The 23,948-nt window shown below is 37.6% G+C and overlaps 1 long non-coding RNA gene across 2 annotated transcripts in view; it reads right to left on the reverse strand.

Moving 5' to 3' along the window:
* Window positions 1-23,948, reverse strand: part of LOC140635760 (uncharacterized) — a 192,280-nt gene that overhangs the window by 31,767 nt on the left and 136,565 nt on the right. For both annotated transcript variants that reach the window (XR_012033098.1, XR_012033096.1), the window contains 2 exons: window positions 16,685-17,195; window positions 12,931-13,049 (listed from right to left, as the gene is read on the reverse strand). This is a non-coding gene — a long non-coding RNA (uncharacterized lncRNA). The remainder of the gene's footprint in view (window positions 1-12,930; window positions 13,050-16,684; window positions 17,196-23,948) is intronic.

Consider the following 23,948-nt stretch of genomic DNA (forward strand, 5'->3'; position numbering starts at 1 on the left):
TCCAGTGATGTTGATGCAATTTTATTTCCTTTGTATCTTCCCCCACAATACCTAGCTCCAGGCATAAGTAGATACTAATTAAATATTTTTCAAGAGCCCACTTATTTTTTCCAATATGAAGATAATTGTATTTTATGGCTAATTTTCATAAGTGTGTTTTTAAAAAAATGGCAGCATGCACTCAAAGCCTTAAGGAATAAGAAGGAAAATTAAGGTTAACTAAATTGCTAGCAGCCTGTTCTGGGTTAAATTGTGTGTCCCCCACCCACCCCACCAAAAAGACATGGTGAAGTCCCAACCTCCGGAATCTCAGAACTTATTTGAAAAGAGATGTAATTGCAGATACAATTAATTACATTAAAATGAGGTCTTCCTGTAGTAGAGTGGGCCTTTAATCCAAAATGGCTGGTGTCCTTACAAGAGGAGAGGTGACACAGAACAGACACATACAGGGCCATGTGACAATGGAGGCAGAGATTGCAGGGATGCATCTACAAGCCAAAGAATGCCAAGGACTGCCAGCAACCACCAGATGCTAGGAAGAAGCAAGCAAAGACTTCTCTAGAGCCTTTAGAGGGAGCATGGCCCTGATAACACCCTGATTTAAAACTTCTAGCCTCCAAAACTGTGAGAATTAATTTCTGTTGTTTTTAAGCTCCCAATTTGTAGTAATTTGTTAAAGCAGCCCAGGAAATTGGTAATACATCCTGTTCCTTAGTACTTATTGCATAGGCTAGGATATTTTTTTTTTTTTTGTCGTGTGTTATTTTTGTTTTGTTTTGCTTTGTTTTGTGGATTTTTTTTGTGTTTTGTTTTTGTTTTTGTTTTGTTTTTGTTTTTGTTTTGTATCCAGGACATACAGGGCACTGCCTATTTATAAAAACTAAATTGATCTGCCAACAGCTACTTCAAATCTGGCTCATCATATCCTATGATATATACCAAGGAAAACAATTATAAAATAAGAGAAAATGCAAGTAAATGGGAAGAGAGATACTGAAAGTAAAAAATGAAGGAGAGACTTAAAAACCAGGGAAAGAAAAAAGAATATACAGACTCTTATAGAGTTTATCATGAATAATCTTACATTTGAGGAAAAGCACCAGAGTTCTCAGAAATGAAATTATCCCTCAATGAAAATACACCACTTTGTGATCCTACATTTAAAACCCAGCAACAAATATGTGATTTTAAAGAAACCCTGTAATGTTCATGAATCTGTATGATGGGAACACCAATGATAATTCTTTTCCATAGAAGTTGGCATAAGAATCATAAAGGGTTTTGCAAGCTGTCAAAACATTCAGGAATGGTAACTATTATTATCAGAAGACAGAAGAAATAGCACTGAGCATAATCACTTAAGAATTTCCCCCTGTCCCCTCTTTGTATTTATTACAAAATTGTTATGTTTATCAATCCAGCTAAATGCCACTTTAAGCCCAACTCAGGAGAGATAATGTGGAATTGGTTAAATAAAAATGATGGTAGCAACAGCAGCAAACACTGCATAAGAGAGAGACTGCTGGAGCTACTGTGGTCAGGCCCACAACACAGGGCACTGGAAAGTGGCGCCTGGTGGGAGTGAAAACTCTTATAAGTGAGGGTGGGTGGCTGGGCACTGGCACCAGAAACAAACTTCCTTTCACAATTTTCCCATGGATCAGTCTTAAGTAAATAAAATGCTTTTCCTTTCAGTGTATTAAAAACGTGTCTCATCTTATTTCTAAATTATTCCTAATAAGCTTGTCTGCGCAAAGACCACAACTGATAAAAACTTTATGATGCCTATATTTTTGTACAGAAAAAAAAGAGAGTTGCTTTTTACCTTTATTATTGAACTTCATAATGAGAATTAACCAAGCCCAAATTTGTAGTATTTTTAAACCAAGTTAAATTCAGCACAAGCCAGTATTCTGGCTTTTTTTTTTCTTTTTTTTTTTAAGTATTCTGGCTTTTTAAATGTGCTTTGGACAAGAAGAAAAGGAATTAGTGAAGTTTATTCCTACTGGAGACAAAAATGAGTTTATTCCCAGTAAGGATATAATATAATCTGTCCCTCCAGTTTTGTTTTCTTTTTGTTAGGAAAACTTCTAAACTACCACCAAGCAGACAAATAACTAAATAATTGACTTTAGCCCATTAAATTATTCTAGAATTATTTAATTTCCTGGGTAGCAGGAAGAATATAGTTTATTTACTACATTGGAGACAAATTTCTTCAGACATTTGCTCATATCAATATGCTATAGACCAAATGTTTGTCCCCCCCATCCCCAAATCATATGTTAAATCCTAACCCCCACTGCAATGACATTGACAGAGGATGGGGTCTTTGAGAGATGATTAGGTCATAAGGATGGAGCATTCATGAATGAGATTAGCACCCTTGTAAAAGAGATCCCCAGAGGGTTCCTGGGCTCCTTTTGCATTGTGAGCATACAGGATGAGGAAAAGATGTCCTCTGTGAACCTGGAAGTGGCCCTCACCAGACACCGGTTATGCAGTCACCTTGATCTTGAACTTCCTAGCCTTCACTACCATGGAGTGTTTGCTATATAAGCCATCCAGCCTGTGGTATTCTGTTAAAGCAGTCCAAATGGACGAAGACAGTGGGTTACTATGTTCTTCCTGTTTTTATTATAATTTTATCTGTACAGCTTTGACAACCTGTGAAATCCTGAAGGATAGAGATTACCAAAGTCGTGGTTTTACCCTCTAGTGGTGCAATAAGTTTTGTTGAACTATTATAAAAGTATGGATTGAGTTTTTTTTTAAAGCTTTTATTTATTTATTTATTCATTCAGGAGAGACACAGAGAGAAGCAGAGACATAGGCAGAGGGAGAAGCAGGGTCCTGTGGGGAACCTGATGCGGGATTCTATCCCAGGGCCCCGGGATCACACCCCTGGGATCACACACATCTGAAGCCAGATGCTCAGCCACTGAGCCACCCAGGTATCCCTGGAGGGGGCTTTAATATGCTCTGGCAAACTATAACACAAGACACCTGATACAGTGGACATTGGTCAATGTTTTGATCTCCCATCATCTAAACCCTTTATGTATTTAAAGAATGTCCCTTTGTACAAAGCTAGATACTTCCCCAAGCCCCTGGTAACCTCAGTTTCCCCAATCACATTTCAAATGAGGACACTGACAAGCAGAGATCATGTTGGTGGCAGAGGAAGACCAGACTGAAACCCAGTTTTCCAAGGGAAAAGGGAGCTTCACATATCCCACAGAGTCCAGATGCCACCTCACATGACTGGTTGGGAAGCATGATGATGTCTGCTGCCCAGTGTCACCTGCTTCCAACCCTTTCTGATCCTAGTTCTCCAGCCTTTCTGAAGGTGTTGTGAGCTAAACGGTATCTTCTAAATAAATCTCTTTTCTGCTTGAATCATCCACAGGTCATTTCTGTACCCATAACTAAGAAGTCTGCTGAGTCCAACTGGGCCCCACCACTAATTAGCAGGCTGAAGTTTCACCTAAATACTCTGGAATTAATCAGATAATGTATTCATAAACATGACCAGTTTTAGCTTTATGTCCAAACTCCCTTCCTGTTTTAAAATTCATTAGGGAGTTTCAGTGAGTCATGTAAGTGTTATGTTAATACAACACCAGTATTTCTCATTTGATTGTGTGTGTGTGTGTCTGTGTGTGTGTGTGTGTAGATTCTGAAGTTTTTTGAAGCTTCTTTGAATTCATATGTGAGACGTATATGCATACCTTCTAACTGGATGGATCAGACACCATAGGTTTTCCAGTGTGACTTAGGTCTTTAAAGAACTCCGGTCAGTAGGGGAGTTCTGGACTTTTGGAGATATAAATTATATTAGGGTCAACACTGAGAATTACACAAGCTCCACTGCCCGTCAGCTAACTGTATCTCATATACCACTGAATATTCACTGAGCAGAGCAAGAAAAAATGTTCTTTGACCCAACTTAATCGTGACCTGTAAAGCTATTTGATAAAGTGCCCTCATGGGAGTTAAGTATGCTTAGTGTGTTCCCTTATTATTCATGATTGTCACATGAATCAGAAGTCATTCTTGTCCAAGAAAGAAAGGGACTGGCAATTTAGCTGCTCAGTTGCTGGGGTGCTTTTTAGAAGCAGTTATGTGAAAGGAAAATTCAAAGAAAGCCAAATTACACAGGGCTGGTTACCTGTCATCAAGCTGGCTATGGTTATTCTGTTTCTCTGGTCTTCACTACTAATAAAGGGTTCGTGCACCTTGGCACTTATTGGAAAAAGGCACTAATTTTCTTTTCACTTACACATAAGCTATCTCTTCCAGATGTGATTTAAATAGAAGATTAGCATGAAATCTTTGCCATTTTTTCTATTTCTATGATCTAAAAACCATTCAGTGGATCTGATAAGAGCAGTTTCTTTGCAGTTTGACATTGAGAGGATGGCTTTGAAGGGTTATTATGAGGACCAAACTGTTCTCCACATTTCATGGTGAGTGACTTATATTCTGTGACCTGTAACGAATTCAAAGAAGCTTCAAAAACCTTCAGAATCTACACATTCTAAGTAGCATATTTTTCCAAGTGCTTTTGTTTGTAGAGAAAAATCATTCATCTTAAAAATGTAAACTTCCTTTTTTGTCACTTTTGTTCTAAAAAATAGGAGAAACTCTGTGAAAAAAAAAAAAAAGCTGACCTATTAGGATTCTTTCCCCAGAATCCAAAGAACAGGATGCCCAGATTGTACATGACAATCCATGACCATCTAGTTGACATCAAACAATGCCATGTCCATTTTATTTCAGCAAGTCCTTCTTATAGCCAGACATAAACCTGCAACTATGGACTAGCTTTATGATATGAAGAATAACTTCTACAGCATCTAAAGTCTTTTCGTGTCTGGAGTTCAAGCCATAAATACCTCTGGGAAGAAGAGCTTGGCAGATTACCCCCTCCAGAGCCACTGGGGGTAGTGGCAACAAAACAGAAATTAGAGGCAGATAAGAGATGGAGATCAGTCTGCCTGCCATTTGCTGTCCCATCTGGTCCTCAGTATACAAGAGTTTTTTAAATCAACCTTTGTCTACCTGAGCAAATCTAAAAAATATTTTTTTAAGGTAAGAATGAATTATGTGAGAGTGACTTTTCTTTATTAGTTATTCCCAAACTTGGGGTACAGAAAATACACCATGAACAGTACTCAAAAATTAAACAGAAGAAATAGAAATAAAAGAAATAATCTTAGACCTAGGAGACATATTTCTCAACCAAGCAGGAATCTGTGAAACTATTAGATCTTGAATACTTGGGCTAATAATTCTTTGACTAAATTTACCATTGAAGGGGTTCAGAATGAGCTTCCGCAAAATGTGCCACTTTGGCATGTGGATTACTTTGAGCCAAAGTCAACCAAGACCCAAAAGACTCCGTAAGAGCTTTTTTACTTTCCCCTTAACTGCCTAAAAGACTTTAGAAGAGGGTCTGGTCCAGGAAAAGAACTATTGGCAGAGATAACTATAGAGTATACACTAAGTTTGGTAAGCTGGGGGAAAGCTTGGAAGGGCCGGGAGATCAAATTCTCTCTGTGATCCCATTGTCTCTGCACAGCACGGCAAACCTTTTTTTTTTTTTTTTTTTACCAAACTCTTGCTCTTACCATTTTTCTATAAATTGTCTTCCTTCCCTTTGAAGTTTCAGACTTCTATCCCCTTCTCCTGAGCTCAGGATACCATATACACCTCAATTGCCTGTTTGCTATGTATATCATATTTTTACGGGGCTGGCTCCCATATGTATGGAATTAAATGTGTTTTTCTCCTGTTAATCTGTCTTATGTGGATTTCTCAGCCTAAGAATCTAAAGGGTAGAGAAAAATTTTTTCCTTCTCAACAGTAATTATCTGGATAGAAGCCATATCAACGTTCCTGTGATTCTGCAGTGATAATTACATGTCTTTCATGCATGTCATATCCCTGCTCTCAGGCTGTGCTCTCTGCATTGTTGCTCATGATTCTCTACTATGCTAATGATCCAAACTAGACATTTCTTCAGAACAAATGTAGGCTATTGTTAAATGAATGGCCAAGTCTAGCAGTTTAGTCTATGAGTATAAAAATTTCCTGGTTCTATTTTATAGCACCAACTTGTGATGTTAGAATAGTCTTCATCAACAATCATTTGTACATCATATGGCCTCAAAATACAATGGAAAGAATGTGGACTCTGGGTCAAGCATACTTGGGTCTGACTCCCAGTTTCACTATTAACTTCTCTCTCTCTCTCTCTCTCTCTCTCCAATGTGCAGTAGGCAACCTCTAAGATAGCCAATAGTGATGAATTCCTAGTATTCATACCCTGGTGTAGTCTCCTCTCCTCATGGGTTGGACCTAGTGTATTGCTTCTAATGAATGAATATAGAATATAGCAAAAGTCATGATATATAACTCGCAACATTAGGTTATAGACTATAACTCCCATATTCATCCTCTTTCTCCTTCTCCTTCTGTCTCTCTGCCTCTCTTTCTTTATCCCCCTCTCCTTATAACCAATAGCCAGTGAGAATCTGAGGCCTGCTAATAGCCATGTAAGGTGGAAGTACAATCTACCAGAAGCTTGGAAGTGCACCCTTCTCTAGATGATCCTTGAGATGACAGCATCATTGGCCAACACCTTGAGTCCAGCATGTGAGAGTTTGAAACAGAGAACCCAATTAAGCCATGCCTGCATTTCACAGAAACTGAGTTAAGTAAAAGTGTGTTGTTTTAAGCTGCTAAGTTTTGGGGGGCTTTGTTACACAGCAGTAGGCAATTAATACAAATAGAAACAATACACCTGCATTCCAAAATTATTGTAAAGATTGAGATGATGTATGTTTGTTTGTTTGTTACATAGCCTCTCCTTAATAAATGGTTACTAAATGATAGCTTTGGGTTAAAGGAAAAAATGATTCTCTTAACCCCAAATTAAAAGTAATTTGAAAAGAAGAGAATTGAATTGTGTGGATACTAGTAGAAAGACCAACTGGAGGTCTTCGAAAAGTATAGACTTGAATGAAGCAATAAAGGAAAATATAGAATTAGCTAACTAGGTGACATGGAGGATGAAAATGTCTAATATGGACTAGAATTTAATGCTTTAAGAATAAGAACTTCAAATTCCCTTTACTGGGATGCCTGGGTGGCTCAGCGGTTGAGCATCTGCCTTTGGCTCAGGGCATGATCCTGGAGTCACAGGATCAAGTCCTATATTGGGCTCCCTGCATGGAGCCTGCTTTTCCCTCTGCCTATGTCTCTGCATCTCTCTGTCTGTCTCTTATAATAAACAAATAAAATCTTAAAAAAAAATTCCCTTCACTGACTTAACCACCCTTCAGGACATAGTCATTTTCAAATGTTTAATACAATACTTGAGAATATTAATGATAAAAAAAGTTAATAATGCTTTATTTGGGTACAATACTCGAGAATATTAATGATAAAAAGAGTTAATAATGCTTTATTTGGGTAATAAAAATTTAAATTTGTAAAAGTGAAACTGAAAAAAGAAATAGTAAAAATATGAAGATGGACCCCCAAAGGGATAGAGTAGCATCAGGGAGAAAGTTCCTCAATTCAGAATTAGAAGCTCTGGTTCTGGGATTTGGTTTGTTTGTTTTCTTCCTTACAAAAAACATATATTGAGTGCCTACTTATGCCAAAACCTTTCCAACTCTATAGTTAGATGGATATAGCAGTGGGCAAAACAGACATAATAGTTGCCTTCTTGGAGCTAATAGGACATGAAAAAATACATATTTAATTGCAATTATAATAAGTACATAAGGAAAAGAACACAAGGTATAATTTTAAAATACAGGAGGGATGTGCACTGAATGAGAAGGTTTAGGGAAAAGCCCTCTTGAGGAAGTGACCTTTAAGCAGAAGGTTGTGCATGAGTTAGCCAGGCAACTGAGTATCAAAGAGCTGGGGGAGAAGATTGCAATCAGAGAAAACAGCACAGTGAAGACTTTAAAGTAGGAACAAGCTTGGCCTGTCTGAACAGCAGAGAGGTTCACGGGGCCAGAACAGGGCAGGCAAAAAGGGGGGTGGAAGTTAGAGATGAAAACGGGCCCAGGTTGCAAAGAGACTTGTGGGCATGCTAAGAAGATATCGAGGCAGTAAAGGATTCTAAGTATAACGATGAAATTTATTTTTATGAATGCTTGCTGTGGTGGGAAGACAGAAATAGGATTAAATAGTTTTAAAAAAACTGCAGGAGGATCTGCTATTAAACTAGAGTAGACACAGTAAAGATGGATTAGAGATATATTTTAAAGATAGAATCCAGAGGAGTTGGTGATAGGTTGGGTATGGGGGGTAAAAGGAAAGAAAGGCATAGTCCGGAATGCTCCCGGGTTTATGAGTTGAGCAACAGTTTAACGAAATGGGATTCACTGAGTGATAAAATCTGAAGCAGGAAGACACTGCAGAGGGGGACAAAGATGAAAGCTTCTGTTTTGCACATGAAGTTTGGAATGTCAACAAGACATTCAAATAGAAACACCAGTGGTGGGCTGTTGGGTATGGGAACCTAGACAGAGCTCAGGCAGGAGTCAAGCCATTTATCAGTTGTGAAACTTTTGATGAGTCAACCTGGAATTCTGGGCCTCGGCTTCATTATCTGAAAAATGAGACCAAACAACTGCCTGCCTCAATAGGACAGAAGGAAAGACAGATAAGGCAGCATGTATGAAGGGTCCCTCTCAACTATAATTTAGTATAGACATGCAGCATGCTTGCTTGGTGGCAGATAACTTTTCCTGTTAGAAAGGGAAACATGAGGAGCATATACTAAGTTCTAATATCTCATGTGTCCCTCTTGGCATACATACGTATATATACGTATATTTATGAAGAGGAAGAAAGAGGGAGAAAAAAAGGAAGGAAGGTTGGTGGTAGGTGAGCAGTGGAATGATTTTGGTGTTAATTTTGGATTTCATCATATAAATTCTTTTGAAGAAATAGGTCTTGGGTATAGTCTTTCCAGCCTTTCCTAACAAAACTGACCAGACTGACTTCTGGCTTTTTCCATGGTACTCTTACCAAATATCTGGCTTTCAGATTTCTGTTTTAGCAAAGTTCTATTTCTTCTTCCTCACTCAACTCCTATAGTTGAAGCCCAGGGTCTCTCCTTGGCTTCAAGTTGTGGGTCTTTTAAAACACTAGCTTTCTCAAAACCACATTTATATCAAAAGGATCCTTCCTCCTTCAACAGAGTATATTTTAGTTTTCACATATCGTGGAGGCAGGAGTTTTCATTATAGTCTTAGGACCAGTAGAGCTCTCTGAATGATTGGAAGGCTATAAAGAAAATAATCTGCTATTCATCTTTAGATTTACTACAAGAAGAAGGAGAAGGTAAATAGAAAATTTTAGTGATAATGGACAGAAGAAAAAGTATAAAAATGAGGATAGTGCCATTGTTAGAGTAGAAAAACTCCAAGTGAGAAGTAGAAATCTACTAGAGTTACTGTAAGCTTTTTAAAAAAGCATCGTACAGCATGCAATATATGAGATTCCAGTAGAATAAAAAGACAATCAAATTACTTTTGATTAAATAATAAAAAAACTATTTTAGGGAGTTGCTTGAGAATACTTCAACCTCACCAATGAAGACAGGTGAGAAGGATCACAAAAGTCAAGCTCAATTCTGCCATCTACTGCTTAGCAGCAGAAACCATGGTTGGTTGAGACCTACATCTGTTCCAGTCCCCAGGGTCACTGATAGAGCCTCAACACCCATTTTAGAAAAAGATGGGATAGAAGCCATTGAGATTATCCCTAGGAGATGCAACAAGACTTGCATTAACAAACAACAGATACTGGATTCAATTTAACCCTGTGAATGAACCAAGCCAGGGCTTCTAATAGATCTGTATCTAAAATATAACTATTTGTATTCCTTGTTTTAAAGCTTCAACACCACTATAGTAAAAACTCAGTCTATATAATGTGTTTGAATGCTCAGACACAGGCTGGAAAACAGCTGTACTTTTTTTAGTTTCCTCAGTATCTCATGGACCTGAAAGAGACAAACGATCCCTTCTCTACTCACTCTTTAAAGGAACCTGGATCTTTAGATATTGGAGAAGGGGACTGGGAATAAGCATTCCAGGTTCCCTGTGCTCTGTTATTCTTAAGCTATGTTGTCCATGAAAGACAAAATATAGGAAACACGATTTGCAAGATTGTATGGTTTTTGCCTCCTTGAGAAAATGACTTCCATATTGACTCTTCCTTGAGTCATATTTTGACATATTTTGACAACAAAATTTATAGCATATTATATACATAGTCAACAATAATAGCTCTTCTTAGATGGAATAAAGGGCAAAGGGTCACATTTTTCTATTCCCATCTCTAGAATTCCTAGTTCTGAAAGGGGGAAAGAACACTCACAAACTTTAGCTTAGTAATTCTGCTATTACCATGTATTGATGATCTCTTGTCGGTTCCCCAGACTTTAAAGCAAGACGTAAGCATTTTTTAAGGGCTGATTGAGAAGTAGTGGTGAAGAGCATAAGCTTGTGGTCCAGAAAGCATGGATCTGACTTCTGGCGCTAATGCTCAAGAATTCTAAATCTTGCCAAGCCTCAGTTTCCTTCTCTATAAAAACCTCCCTTACAGGATTGTTATGAGGGTTAGATGAGATCACATTTGTAAAAAAAAACGTAGAATGCTGCTGCCACAAAACAAATTTTCAATAAATAATTGTTTTCGTTATTAGTATGATAATCACAAGGACTTGCACTTGTGATGGTATAACCATAATCCCAAACTTTTTTTGTATGTGATACTTTACGATTTCCAAAATTCTGCTTATATTTAGCTCCTTTAACTAATTACTTTAGCTCATTTAATTCCAAAAGCCTCTGAGATAAGTAGGCATAATTGTCTCCCCCATTTTATAGGTAAAACAATTGAGACTCAAAGAAGGCGAGTCTTGTTGAAGAGTGCACAGCTGGCCTGGTAGCTGTAATAAGAGCCTGAAACTCACACCTGGGTCTTCTAATGCCACTGTAGCTGCTCTGAAAAGAGAAGTTCTGACCATTGAAAGGTCTAATTTTGCTCAAGCTGGTATTTGTGAGACACATGCTAAACCTGGTAAGTTTTAGACTGCTCTTCACATATCCCAGGGCAAAGGGTTTTAGTTACTAAGAACTTTCTTAATCTCCACAGAATAATTGGCTTGTACCAATCCATTATCCAAAGGTACAAATCAGTATATGTATCCATTTCTACATTCAGGTTGGTTTATGAGCATTTAACAAAAGCCTGGATTCCTCACCATAAAATCCCAGATGGCACTTTGATCTGATTATGCTCTTTTCTCTGAAGATTTCTATCTCCAGGGATAAAGTCCAAACTGTACAACTTGTACACAGATACCCTTCACTCGAAAGATCTCTTGCTCCAGCCACCCTCCCCTCACCACTGTGCAGAAGTAGCACATGCTTTCACCCTGCACACCTCTGTCCATGCCCCCCCCCTGCCTAAAGCACCTTCCTCTACCCCTCTCTCCACCTTCCAACACATGCTTCAAGATTCTGCTTAGATTATAACCTTCTTTCCAAGAGACTGGCCTTCACCAACCTCCCTTTCAGGGTAAAATGCTATTTCATCAGTGTTTCAATGGCAATTTACCACATTCCTCTTTATCGCTCTTAGATTTTTATCTTCAATGCTTGTTTGTGATTCTCCACTGGACTGAGGACTCCTTGAGGGCAAAAATCATACAGCATTCAACTTTAGAGCTCCAGTGTCTGGGATCTACGAAATATACTGGGTTTCAAAGCTGCAGATGGCATGCTAAAGTTAACTAATATTACATTCCGTACAGCTCTTTCCAAATCTCCATGTGTTTATTTCTGAAGGTTCGACACAGGGACGTCTGGGTGGCTTATTGGTTGAATGTATGCCTTCAGCTCAGGGTATGATCCTGGGATCCGGAATCAAGTCCCGTATCAGGCTCCTCACAGGGAGTAGATACCCTCCCTCTATCTGTGTCTCTGCCTCTCTGTGTTTCTCACGAATAAATAAATAAATACATAAATCTTAAAAAAAAAAAGAGAAGAAGAAGAAGGTTCGACACAATTGGCAGGTACCAATCCAAAGGCCAACTGATAATCAAGGAAGGAGATATTGTACCACACACTGATTGGGAACTGAAAAAAAAATGAAAAAATTGATCCACTTATAAATTATATTCCAAAAAAGTAAAACCTTTTCTTTCAAGCTTACAGCAAACAATAATGAGTATTTAAATAAATCACAGTGCATAATGTATTGAATATTTTGTCTTTTGCCATTTTGTATGCCTTTGAGTGAACTGAAGGAATTAACAAGTTTTTCTTTTTCTCAAATCTCAAACAATTTCTAGTGACTCTGCTAAATAGATTTTAGGATTATTAGAGTCTTGTAAGTGTCCTTCATGGAGGAATTTAGAAAGCATGGTGTTCAGTATTAAAATATGAACTTTCGGGATCCCTGGATGGCGCAGCGGTTTAGCGCCTGCCTTTGGCCCAGGGCGTGATCATGGAGACCCGGGATCGAATCCCACGTCGGGCTCCCAGTGCGTGGAGCCTGCTTCTCCCTCTGCCTGTGTCTCTGCCTCTCTTTCTCTCTGTGTGACTATCATAAATAAATAAAAAAAAATTAAAAAAAAAATATATGAACTTTCAAGTAAGATAAAAGACCAAAGTCTTTTATGTGTCCTACCCAACCATGATGAATAGGTGACTCATTTTGCCTTCTTCGATTTTGTTTAAATCTCTTAATTTTTATAGGCTCTAAATCTAGTATTCACCAACTCAAATTTCAAAGGATATTTACTCTTATACTTGAAGCCACAAGTCTTTTTCTCCATTGTTTTCTTAAAGTTTGTTTTGGATTATCATTAAACTAGGTACTCACGAATTCATCTGGCATTTACTCCTACATTCTCATGAAGATTTAATTTTAAAAGCTTTGCAAACGTATTCTTTCTCCAAAATACAGTGCATCCATATGTGTTTATTGAGTCATTTATATTTCTGAAAAAGAAAAAAAAAAACCCACCATAATTTCATGGCAGCTTCCTTGGTAAATTTCCAGTAGTCACCATGAAATGAAAGATGGTAGAAGAGGTGGGGGAAGATTAGCAAGTAGTTGGGGAGAAGAATCACAGGTTATCACATATTTGAATGGAATAATCCTCAAGATTCTAAAAACCTTCACAACTCTTTTTGTCCTTGTGCTCTCTAGTGAAAACAGTCTGGGTAAAGCAGAAGCCAGTCCACAATGCTCATGAATAACTTGCATTCTTATGCTGGAGAGCAGCCAATTACCCTGGGACCAAATTCCTGTTTACTTTGTAGTGAATGTGGGAGACAAGCTGCCTGCCGGTAGCTGTTAAGGCAGTAAAAACACAGCCAGAGGCTGTCACAGGGAGGAAATCACAGAGCAAGTTAATTTGTGAACTTCAAGGACAGAGATTAAACACTGTGTAATGAAGCTCAAATGGTGGCCTTGCCTGAAAGAGGAAACTGGGCTGAGAAGCCCCCTTAGGAGTTTGGTAAAATCTTTGCATAATTAGTGGCATTCTATTGTTCCCCTACTTGCTCTTTCTTATAATCAGTAGCCTTCAAAATCTGCTCCCAAAGAAGTTATTGATTCATTATTTCACAGAAACACAAGTCTGTTTCATTCTAAATCACCCATTCTGGCTGATATGCCTGGTACAGCTAGAATTCAAACCAAACGAACAGTATTTGGGGTCAAAATCTGAGCAACCCAGATAAGAATTTGGAAACAGAATAGTTTGTTTCACTATTATGCTGTACATATGCTATTATGTTGGCTATGGAGCTTCCATATGCAGTGCTTCAGGGACTCCAGACAGCTTTGAGGTCTCTTATTTGCATTTAGAACTTGACCAAGGGGAAAAATGAGAACTGCCAAATCCATTAGTTTGCCCACATCCCTAAATAGTGTTACATTCCACAGAGGGAAGAGTTAACTCTTCAAATCCTAGGAATTACATGGTGACTTCTGGTTCACTAGGACCTCACTGCCATACTCACAGGTGTCATGTCATGAATTTTATAGTTCTTTAAACATAGTTTATTAAAAGTAAAAAACAAAAAAACATTGAAGGGGAACCTGGGTGTCTCAGTGGCTAAGCATCCGGACTCTTCAGCTCACGTCAGGATCTCAGGGTCCTCATATCAGGTTCCCTACTCAGCGGAGAGGCTACTTCCCCGCCTCTCTGCCCCTTCCCCCTGCACCCCCCCGCCCCCGCCCCATACACACCTCGCTCTGCTCTCTCTCTCTCAAATAAAATCTTTTAAAAAAAATAATAAAGTGCTCTCTTTCTAAAATAAATGAATAAATACATCTTTTTTTTTAAAAAAAAAGCCTTTGGATAGAGTACAGGATAGTATAAAACTGGTCTTCAATGCTATGGCTGGCTAGTCATATTATATTGCAGTTGCAGTGTGGTCGAAAATGGAATGCATCTACCACGTGACCTATTTTGGAAGACCTTGGTGTTGTTTCTCAATGTTCTATCAGGAAAGATTAAAAAAAAAAAAAAAAGCCTGCCAGGTCCAGAATCCAGAAGCTTTTTAAAAAGCTTTAGCATTTTAAATCTTGTCAAATGGAATGTAGACATGGGAGGGCACGGCCCTGGGAGATCCCGGTGTCTGGGAAAGTAGAGCATAGGAATACACTAACAGGACATTCACCCAAATGTAAAGCTTAAGGCCTTACAAGGAAGCAATCTTTTTAAGGCTTTGTTGTTATCATCATTTTGCATTTAGATTTATCAGTTCAAACATGTCCCTTTTTTCATCTTTTGGTTCAGATTTTCTTTCCCTTCTTTAAGGCAATACTCTAATAAGGAGACTATTCAAGTCTCTGCACGGTGCAGATAATTAAGCAATCTTGCAATTTTTTTCAAAAGCGTTTTCTTTTTTGCATAATTTTCTCTCCATGGTAATTTCAAAGTGTCCTCAGATCACAACGAGGAAAAAAAAAGTCAATTAAGTTTCCCAATATGGAAGCCCAACATGCTGAGCCTTATTCCAAACTCTCCATTTATTTTTTTCTTTTGTCCCTTTCTGTATACCATATAATATTTTCCTGGTGGCAGTGATTCCAATGGAACACAGAAGGCCATGGCTGTTCTTGTCATCACTTTCAGAAGTTAGAGGTATCTTAGTCTCCATTTGGAGCCACCTGTGGATGTCATACATGAATTTATCTTAACCCTTTGGTAGGCTGTTTGTTTCTAGTTTTAGCTTGTGACACCTTTTGAGATTATGTTCTATGTTCTGTACGAGAGAAAAATCATTTATCTTTTTACAGATAGAGTAAATAGCCAGGGAAAGAAAAAATCCAGGGCCTGGTTTACTGCCCTGGAGAGTCAGACCTGAATGTGACCTTGAAACAGGAGATTCCGGGCAGCAGGGATATTGTTCTATAATTTTTGGTTCAGTTACCTTCCCCTTCCAGAGCAGAATCCGTGTCTTTGTATTCTCAGCATCCAAACAGTAGCTGCATATAGATGACCCACAAGAACTGTGGGTTTTTTTGTTAAAAAAAATTGTTAAAAAAAAAATGGATGGATGCCTATCTTGAAGAACTGATGGGGAACATAAGTGAGTCCATTTCACTACTTTATAATTTTGGCAAGAACACCGTACATTTCTCTACTAAATACCCAGCTCTGAAATTTCCCACAGAGCTCTTAGTTGATAAATATTGATTCCATTTCAGAAGTTGCCTCTTTGTAATTTACTTTTAAAATATACTTATTATTTTGCATGTATCCTTTGGCCTCAATTAAAAATTGAAGTAGAAATATTTTAGCTGAGAATATAAGAAAATGTAAGAATGCAGTGAATTTCTAGAAATAAAGGACTGACTGTAAGAAATATATCATTTTAATTACTGGACATGTTATAGATAGGAATGAACAAGGGACTGACACAGAGAACATAAAGAAAAAGTTGAATGGGGAAAAAAAGACAAAAATAAAAAAATAAAAAAAATAAAAAGTTGAATGAGTTGGAACAGCAGCAGGGGAGGGTCTGGTAGAGGAAAAAGTTCTATCATGATCTGTATAGACGCCTAACTTTGGAGAAGGCAGTTAAACTATGGTTTCCAAATTCTTAATAAACAAAATGAGAACAGTAATATCTACTTTAGCAGACACACAAATTAGAGCAAGGATCCAAATTAGATGTTGTTTAAGAATTAGGTGATTAGCTTCCCCATGTTTCTCACGGGCAAGAGCTCTGTTTTATTTATCTTTGTACCCAGAGTCCCTAACACAGTGCCCACCTGGCATGTAAATAAATGGAAGCTGTTTTAATCATTAGGCAATAGATTGTCAAGTAGAGATCAGAGGAGTGCACAAAACAAAAGGCAATTTTTGCAAGGTAAATGAGTCTGTGTGCATGCACACGCAGAGGTGCGTGCCTGCGTAGTAATTTGTGCAGAAGAAAAACAAAGACAATGAAATTGGGACAAGTCGGAGTGGGATGGTTAGTGTTATCAGAAAGAGACACAGCCACAGGATTTGTGACATTGTCATTAAAGACACTGTAAAGGAAAAGACAGATTCTCCTTAAAAGAAGAAGATTGGAAAAACAAAGGAAAGACATTTCCTTCCCCTTCTTCTCACCTTTTGTCTTCATTTATCCAGTTTATCTTCTCTCCCATCGTTCCATCTCTTGAGTGATACTCTTCCCAATGACTTTGTTCCACACTGAGTATTACCTTCTCTCACCTTCTAAATACATTTTTTAAAAATTATTTCCACCCTCCACCAGAGCATGTACTCATTTGCCATTTCATCACTATTTTGTCTTTCCCAGATTTCATGTCAGAGACTGCTAAGTGTCCATTAAAATCCATTCTCCTTTTCTTCCATGATTTCTAGACTCCTTTGCAGTTAGGTAGCTAAATGACTATATTCTTTCTGGTGGAAATGATATATGCCACTGCTGGGCTAGACTAGCAAAACCTCCAGAGACCTTCGATGCAATCCCCCACTCCCCAAAGGTTGATTGGTGTCAAAGATGACCAGAACAACTAGTTGAAGACAGCAGAGCTTCCATCAGCTTGGTTTCCTGAAGAACTGCATGGAGTAGAGGCCTTCCACCATCACAGAACAATCAACAATAAACAGCTACCTGAGGAAGAAATAGAATTCTATTATTTTTGAGACATAACACTCTGATTTGTTTGTGATAGCCCACCATAACTAATACAGACAGGTGTATCTCTTCTCTCCAAGTGATTACATCTCTTAACTATATCACCCTCCCCAGCACTAAGTTCATCTTAGTAATAATAAACATTTCATTTTTTTCTTCTTTTATTAACTTGTGAAGCTAAAATTAAATAAAACAGAGGAAAAATATCACAGCTACAAATCTGGGATGGAGAGTAGAAATGATAACAAAGTGGAGAATGTGCAGGAAAGGTATACTTCTCTGGAAAGGTAAAATCTAGGATATTAAAAATATCATTGCTGCTGTTGTTTAAATTACATTCCTGTGCTATCCATAACTGCTAATAGAGATTCCAAAGATACAAAGTTTTATGTGAAAGCCTAAAGCTCCTTTAAGAGAAAAATTATATTTTCTTTTGTTAAGATATTTGTTATCAGACTCTTTAAAAATGAAATACTGGAAATCACAGAGCTGAAGAACTGTGAATCCAATGCAAACCACTAAGCTGGATTTATTTTAGTGCCACTATGTAGGCCAGAGGCTTTTGTGCATTTTGATTTCTGTTATTATCTTGATGGTCCTCGTTTCTAGTACTCTGTGTGTCAGTGATTTAATCTGGATTTTTGCTTATAAGTATCATTCAATTAAGAAATGTTAAGAAATATTAAGAAGATCTATTCATTCTCAAATCCTTGGGAAAAAATGATTAAGATCTCTGTAAACAAAATAATAATTACCAGCAAAAGAACTTTAAAAATCCACTGAAAAGCAATTGGTAACAACTCCTAACAATGAAATTTTTAGTTTTCAAATAGGTTTTTAGTCTGTTTCGCCTAGAATGGAAATGCTTAATATTCCCCAGCCTACTGCCTAGGATTGTTAGGTTGAGAGATACGTCCTCTGAAAACAAGTAGAATGGAGAGTCCTGAATAGGGACTGTAGTGCTTTTGACAACTTATTGATTCAGTAGGTCCTTATTCAGTTTCTCACAGACATTGGATAGACTGTCCTGGTAATACACTGGCACGGGTGCCAATAAAGAGGCAACTAAAAATAATCACAATAACAAAAGTCTGAGGAACAAAGAGATTTGCTTCTTATCCACAGTATGGGCAAAAGGAGGTCAAGACAGAGGTAGAAGTGCAATATTAGGCTCCAAGGTATTTAGAATATTTCTACCAAAAGATTAGAAATGGAAAAAGTTACATCTGTTGATCTGTCACAATGAAAGGATCCATTTATCCAAGGCACATTTAAAGGCCTGGTATACTGCTCCACCTAAATCTAGCAAATTCGATGAACTCATGCAATTGTTGAAGGTGAATTTTTCACCAGCACCACCTCACAAAGATTGTCAACAACATGGAGAAAGCATTTTTTTTATTATGCATGTTCCAGAATTACCTTCTTAATCCCAGCAATCAGATTTAGGAAATTTCTCTAATGATGCATGTCAAGATTACCTACTACGTTATGGAGCTCATAGTGGAGTCCTTGTACTTCTTAAATGTGTTATTAGAAAGATGTATCTAGTCTGGTATTAGGACACTATTCCAGGTTCTATCTGTTCAAAAAACATTTTTTAAGGGGCATGAACCCAACGTGGGGCTTAAACTCACAACCCTGAGATCAAAACTTAAGCTGAGATCAAGAGTCAGAAGCTCAACCAACTGAGCCGCTCATACACTCCATGACCTTGTACTTCTTAACTAAATTTGATTTGTCCTTTTAGTAGATCAACAAAATACATCATCAACTGAAACTACGTCATAGCATAGCACAAAGCTTAAGAAACACCTTCCATTGTAAATACCAAGCAAAATACAAAGTATGAGTTGGTAGACTCTAGAGAACATTCAACTCAATTCCATAGATTTCAATTCTATATGCTTTGTTCCTCTGGGATTTTCTTTTTGTTCTCACAAGTTTATTGATAACTGCAAAGTTTCTCAATAACTATTTGGGTTTGAATCCCAGCTTGCCTTTTACTAGCTCTGGGACCTCAGCCAATTTATTCAACCTTTTCATACCTTAGTTTCCTACTTGTAAAATGAATTAATATACGTGCAATACTGTTTGACATATAATAATAGCTCAATAAACCACACCAATGACTCCCAAAATAGAACTTCTATTCCACACTCTGTCCTTTTGAGGCAATTGCTCTAGCTAATCACAGGGACACTTAAAAGAATCTATGGGCAGTTTAAGTTCCACATGTCCCCAAATCAACTTTTCATATTCTTACTGAAAACAAGTTCTATTGTGTCTATTTTTTACTTTCTGAATTTGCTATAATTCTAAAATCCAAGGGAATTGGAATTTAAAGTTATATCCCCAACTTTGATTTGATTGCCACATAATTTTCTAACTCCTAATCAGAAGTAAGATTAGAGAGTTAGATCACAGATCTAAAATCCTGGCACATAATTCTCTGCATAGAAAATTGCATGGAAAACTTATAATTTCATGTCTGGGGGGGAAAAAAAAGATGGCTTTTCCTGATCCTATTCCAGAAATTTCATTATTTTTTGTACCACTGTTTATTTCTTAGCAAATAATGTTTACATTCATTTATATGCCCTAAAACACAAATAAGTATGGTTGCTAAATAATATTATGCCATTAAATTTCTTGTTTAATGCTTCTTCATATTGCTTGTTAGAAGTTAATGAACAGTATATGCAATTAGAAAGAAATAAACACCAAATCCTCCATGAGCCACAGAAATAAATCAGTATGTCTTAATCTCAGAATGAGAAACAAAGATATTTCTTCCTCAGACCAAACAAAGCAGAGATTTTCAAACTGAAGGAGAGCCATAGAAAAGTTCGACCCCAAATATGGTAAGCTTGGACTAGATAGCTGAGCCTGAGCATTAATAAAAGATTAGAATCTCACATTTGAAAAAAAGTATGAAAAGTTTTTGCTAGTGTGCTGGGAGCCAATAAAGGCACAAATATCCTTCTCTGGTTTTAGAAAAATGTATATGTTCTAGATGCTAGGTTGGAATTCAACTAAAATGGTGTTTTATTATGAAAACAGATGATTTGTCTTTGACATTTTTAGAGTCCACCCATATTCACTCAGATGCTGCTCCTGTAGTAATTCCAGGAAGAGCCAAGTCTCCTTGGAAAACTGTTCTGGTCAGTAAGTCCTAGCCAAGTGCTCAGTAAGGTACTCAAGGACATTCCAAAGCTCAGGACTCTAAGTCTGGATAGGCCTCTCTGGCCTGGGTGTCAAACTAGAACCTAAACATGCCTCCTACAAGACTATGAAGAGCAAGGTGAACCTTGAGGAACCAGTCACCAAGTGGAAACCCTATTCTAGCTTCTCCACTGCCTTTCCCACTTCCTGCCAAATAACCAAATGAGTTTGGCTCTAGATGGAATCTCACCTTTGCCTCTTTTTCCTTTGGAGCTAATTAACATTTATATGTTTTTTTTGTTTGTTTTGTTTTGTTTTGTTTTACCATAAATAAATTTACTTCTTTCTTAAGGCTCATTTGGAAAAGTCAAAATCTAGCCAAGGAATCAACATATGGTAGGAGTTGTTTTCTCAATTTCCATGGCAGAAGGTCATACAAGGAGAATTGTTATGAGCTGCAACTAATTATTCAGGTACAAGGTTAAAGAGAGGGAGGCTAGATTCATTTTTTTCTCTTTGGACCTCAAGTGTAGTTAGTGAGTTAATTCTACTTTTCTATTTATTGCACTATGATTACAGCTTCATGCAAGGTCTCATATTTTTTTCCTCTTCATCTCCTATTCACATTTCTATTTTCCTTCTTTGTTAGAGGTACCCACTTTATTTTGCTTTATTTGTGTCAGATATGTATGGATCTCTAAAAAATCATTGCCAAGTACTGAATTGTGTCACCACCACTCCCACAACAGGTCGAGGGGCAAAGCTGTTTTCTCCACCATTTCAAAGAGTGGGGCCATCTTTCCCACTTCAGGGGGCCAGCATGATCCTGCCCAGTGTGTTGGGGGTGAGGGTCTTACAAAATATTGAACCAAATGAGCTCAATAGTTGCCTTGTTACATTTTGAACTTTTTGGAATGTGTTATCCCTTCCTCCCATCTGATTTCTCCTTTTTGGCATGGGAATATCTATTCTATGCCCATCTACCATCGTATTTTGGAAGCACATAATATATCTGGTTTCACCATTCACAGGAATTTTGCCTCAGAATGAGTCATACCTCAAGTTTCAGCCATATCTTATTTAGATGATATTTAGATAAGACTTCAGACTTTAGGCTTTAGGGTTGATGCCAGAATGAATTAAGATGGGGGGCAGGGGAGGCTACTGGGATGGAATGGATTTTTTTTGTTTTGTTTTGTAAAAAGGACATGAATTTGCATTGGGGAGCTTGGGGTGAAATGCTACGGACTAAATTTTGTTCCTCCAAAATTCATATGTTAAAGCCCTAAACCCCAGTGTACCTAGAGATAGGATCTTTAGGAGGTAATTACTATTAAATGAGGTCATGGTGGTGGGGCCCTAATCCAATAAGACTGTAGTCTTTTAAGAGGAAGAACCTTTGCCTCTGCCTCTGTCTTCCTCTCTCCCATATAAGAAGGCAACCACCTGCCGCTAGAAAGAAGGCTCTCACCAGAACCCAACCATGTTACCACCCTGATGTTGGACTTCCAGCCTCTAGAACTGTGAGAAAATCCACTTCTGTTGTCTAAGCCTCCAGGCTATGGTATTTTGTTATGGCAGTCTGTATTGACAAATATAATCATAGTATTACTTTGTGTCCCTGCACATTTTAATCTATATAAATGGTAGTGTACTATTGCTTAAATTGTTTCTTTTTCACCCAACTCTGTTTACAGATGTATCCATGTTGCTGTATATATATTTAAGTCATTACATCTGACTGCAGTGGAGTGTTCCAATGTATGCTTCCAATGTATCCTTTATCTACTTTCTAGTAACAGACTCTGGGTTGCTGCTACCTACAACAAACAGGATGGGTTCAATATTCTACTAATACATGACCCCTAATAGGTTTCTATAAACACAGAGTCATGTACATTTTGGCTCAAATAGTATACACAGATCAAATTTCCCTCCATACTGCTAGATTGCCTTTTCAAATGGTTGCACCAGCATGTGCTTCCTTGGATAGTATTAAGAGTCTCTATTCTTGCCAACATTTGGTATATATAACCTTGTACTTTTTGCCAATCTGGTGTGTATAATTTAGGAAGTTTTTAGTTGTAATTATCATTTATCTGATTATTACTGACATTGACATCTTTTCTTATGCATGTTACTCATTGGGGTTTCCTCTTCTGTGACTTGCTTATTCATATCTTTTTTTTTTTTAAGATTTTATTTATTCATGAGAAACACATAGAGAGGCAGAGACCCAGGCAAAAGGAGAAGCAGGCTCCTGAGGGAAGCCTGATGCAGGACTCGATCCCAGGACCCCAGGATCATGACCTGAGCCAAAGGCAGATGCTCAACCACTGAGCCACCCCGGTGCTCCAATCTTCAGTCCATTCAAACTTTATTTTTATAGATAGTATGAGTTAGGAATCCAAATTTATTTTTCTCTACCTAGTGAGACTTTAGTTCCCTAATACTATCTACTAATAATCCATGCCCTTCTCCATGTTTCTCATATACTGACTCTATCATGCCAATTTCCCATTCACAAGGGAGATGTTCTGAGTTCCCTTTCTGTTTCATTGATATAGTGTATATTTCTGTGGCAAACCTCATTTTTATTATTGATTGCTCATGTACTATAAAGTATTCCCTCTTTTTTTATAAATTTATATTTTTGTGTACTTTTATTTTTCCATATAAATTTTAATCAATTTGTCAAAAGCTCTTTAAAAATCCTCAGATAATTTATTAAATATACATTGAGTACATACCTAATTTAAAGGCAGCTGACACTTTTAAAATCTTAAATTTCCTCATAGATGAATTCGATGTAGTCTACTATTTAGCACTCTTTTCCTTTGTAACTTTAAATAGTTTTAAAATATTCTCCATAGGGCAGCCCCAGTGGCTCAGCGGTTTAGCGCCACCTTCAGCCCAGGGCATGATCCTGGAGACCCAAGATCGAGTCCCATGTCGGGCTCCCTGAATGGAGCCTGCTTCTCCCTCTGCCTGTGTCTCTGCTTCTCTCTCTCTGTGTCTCTCATGAATAAATAAATTTAAAAATATATATTCTCCATAAAGATCTTGTGCATTCTTTTTTTTTCTTTTTTCTTTTTTTTTTTTTAGAGAAAGAGAGTATGTGCAAATGCAAGTAGAAGGGAGGGGAAGGAAGGGCAGAGGAAGGGGAGAGAGAGAATCTTTTTAAATTTTTAAAAACACTTTATTTAAATTCAATTTGCCAACATATAGTATAACATCCGATGCTCATCCCATCAAGTGCCCTCCTTGGTGCCCATTTCCCAGTCATCCCATATGTCCACCCCCCTCCCCTTCTGCAATCTGTTGTTTGTTTCCCAGAGTTAGGAGTCTCTCATGGTTTGTCTTCCTCTCTAATTTTTCCCCACTCAGTTTCCCTTTCCCTTAGAGTCTCTTTCACTATTTTTTATATTCCACATATGAGTGAAACTATATGATAATTGTCTTTCTCCGATTAACTTATTCCACTCAGCGTAATATCCTCCAGTTCCACTCACGTGGAAGCAAATGGTAGGTATTTGTCCTTTCTGATGGCTAATACTCCATTGT

The sequence above is a fragment of the Canis lupus genome, chromosome 6 (assembly GCF_048164855.1).
Source record: "Canis lupus baileyi chromosome 6, mCanLup2.hap1, whole genome shotgun sequence".
NCBI classification, from domain to species: domain Eukaryota; kingdom Metazoa; phylum Chordata; class Mammalia; order Carnivora; family Canidae; genus Canis; species Canis lupus.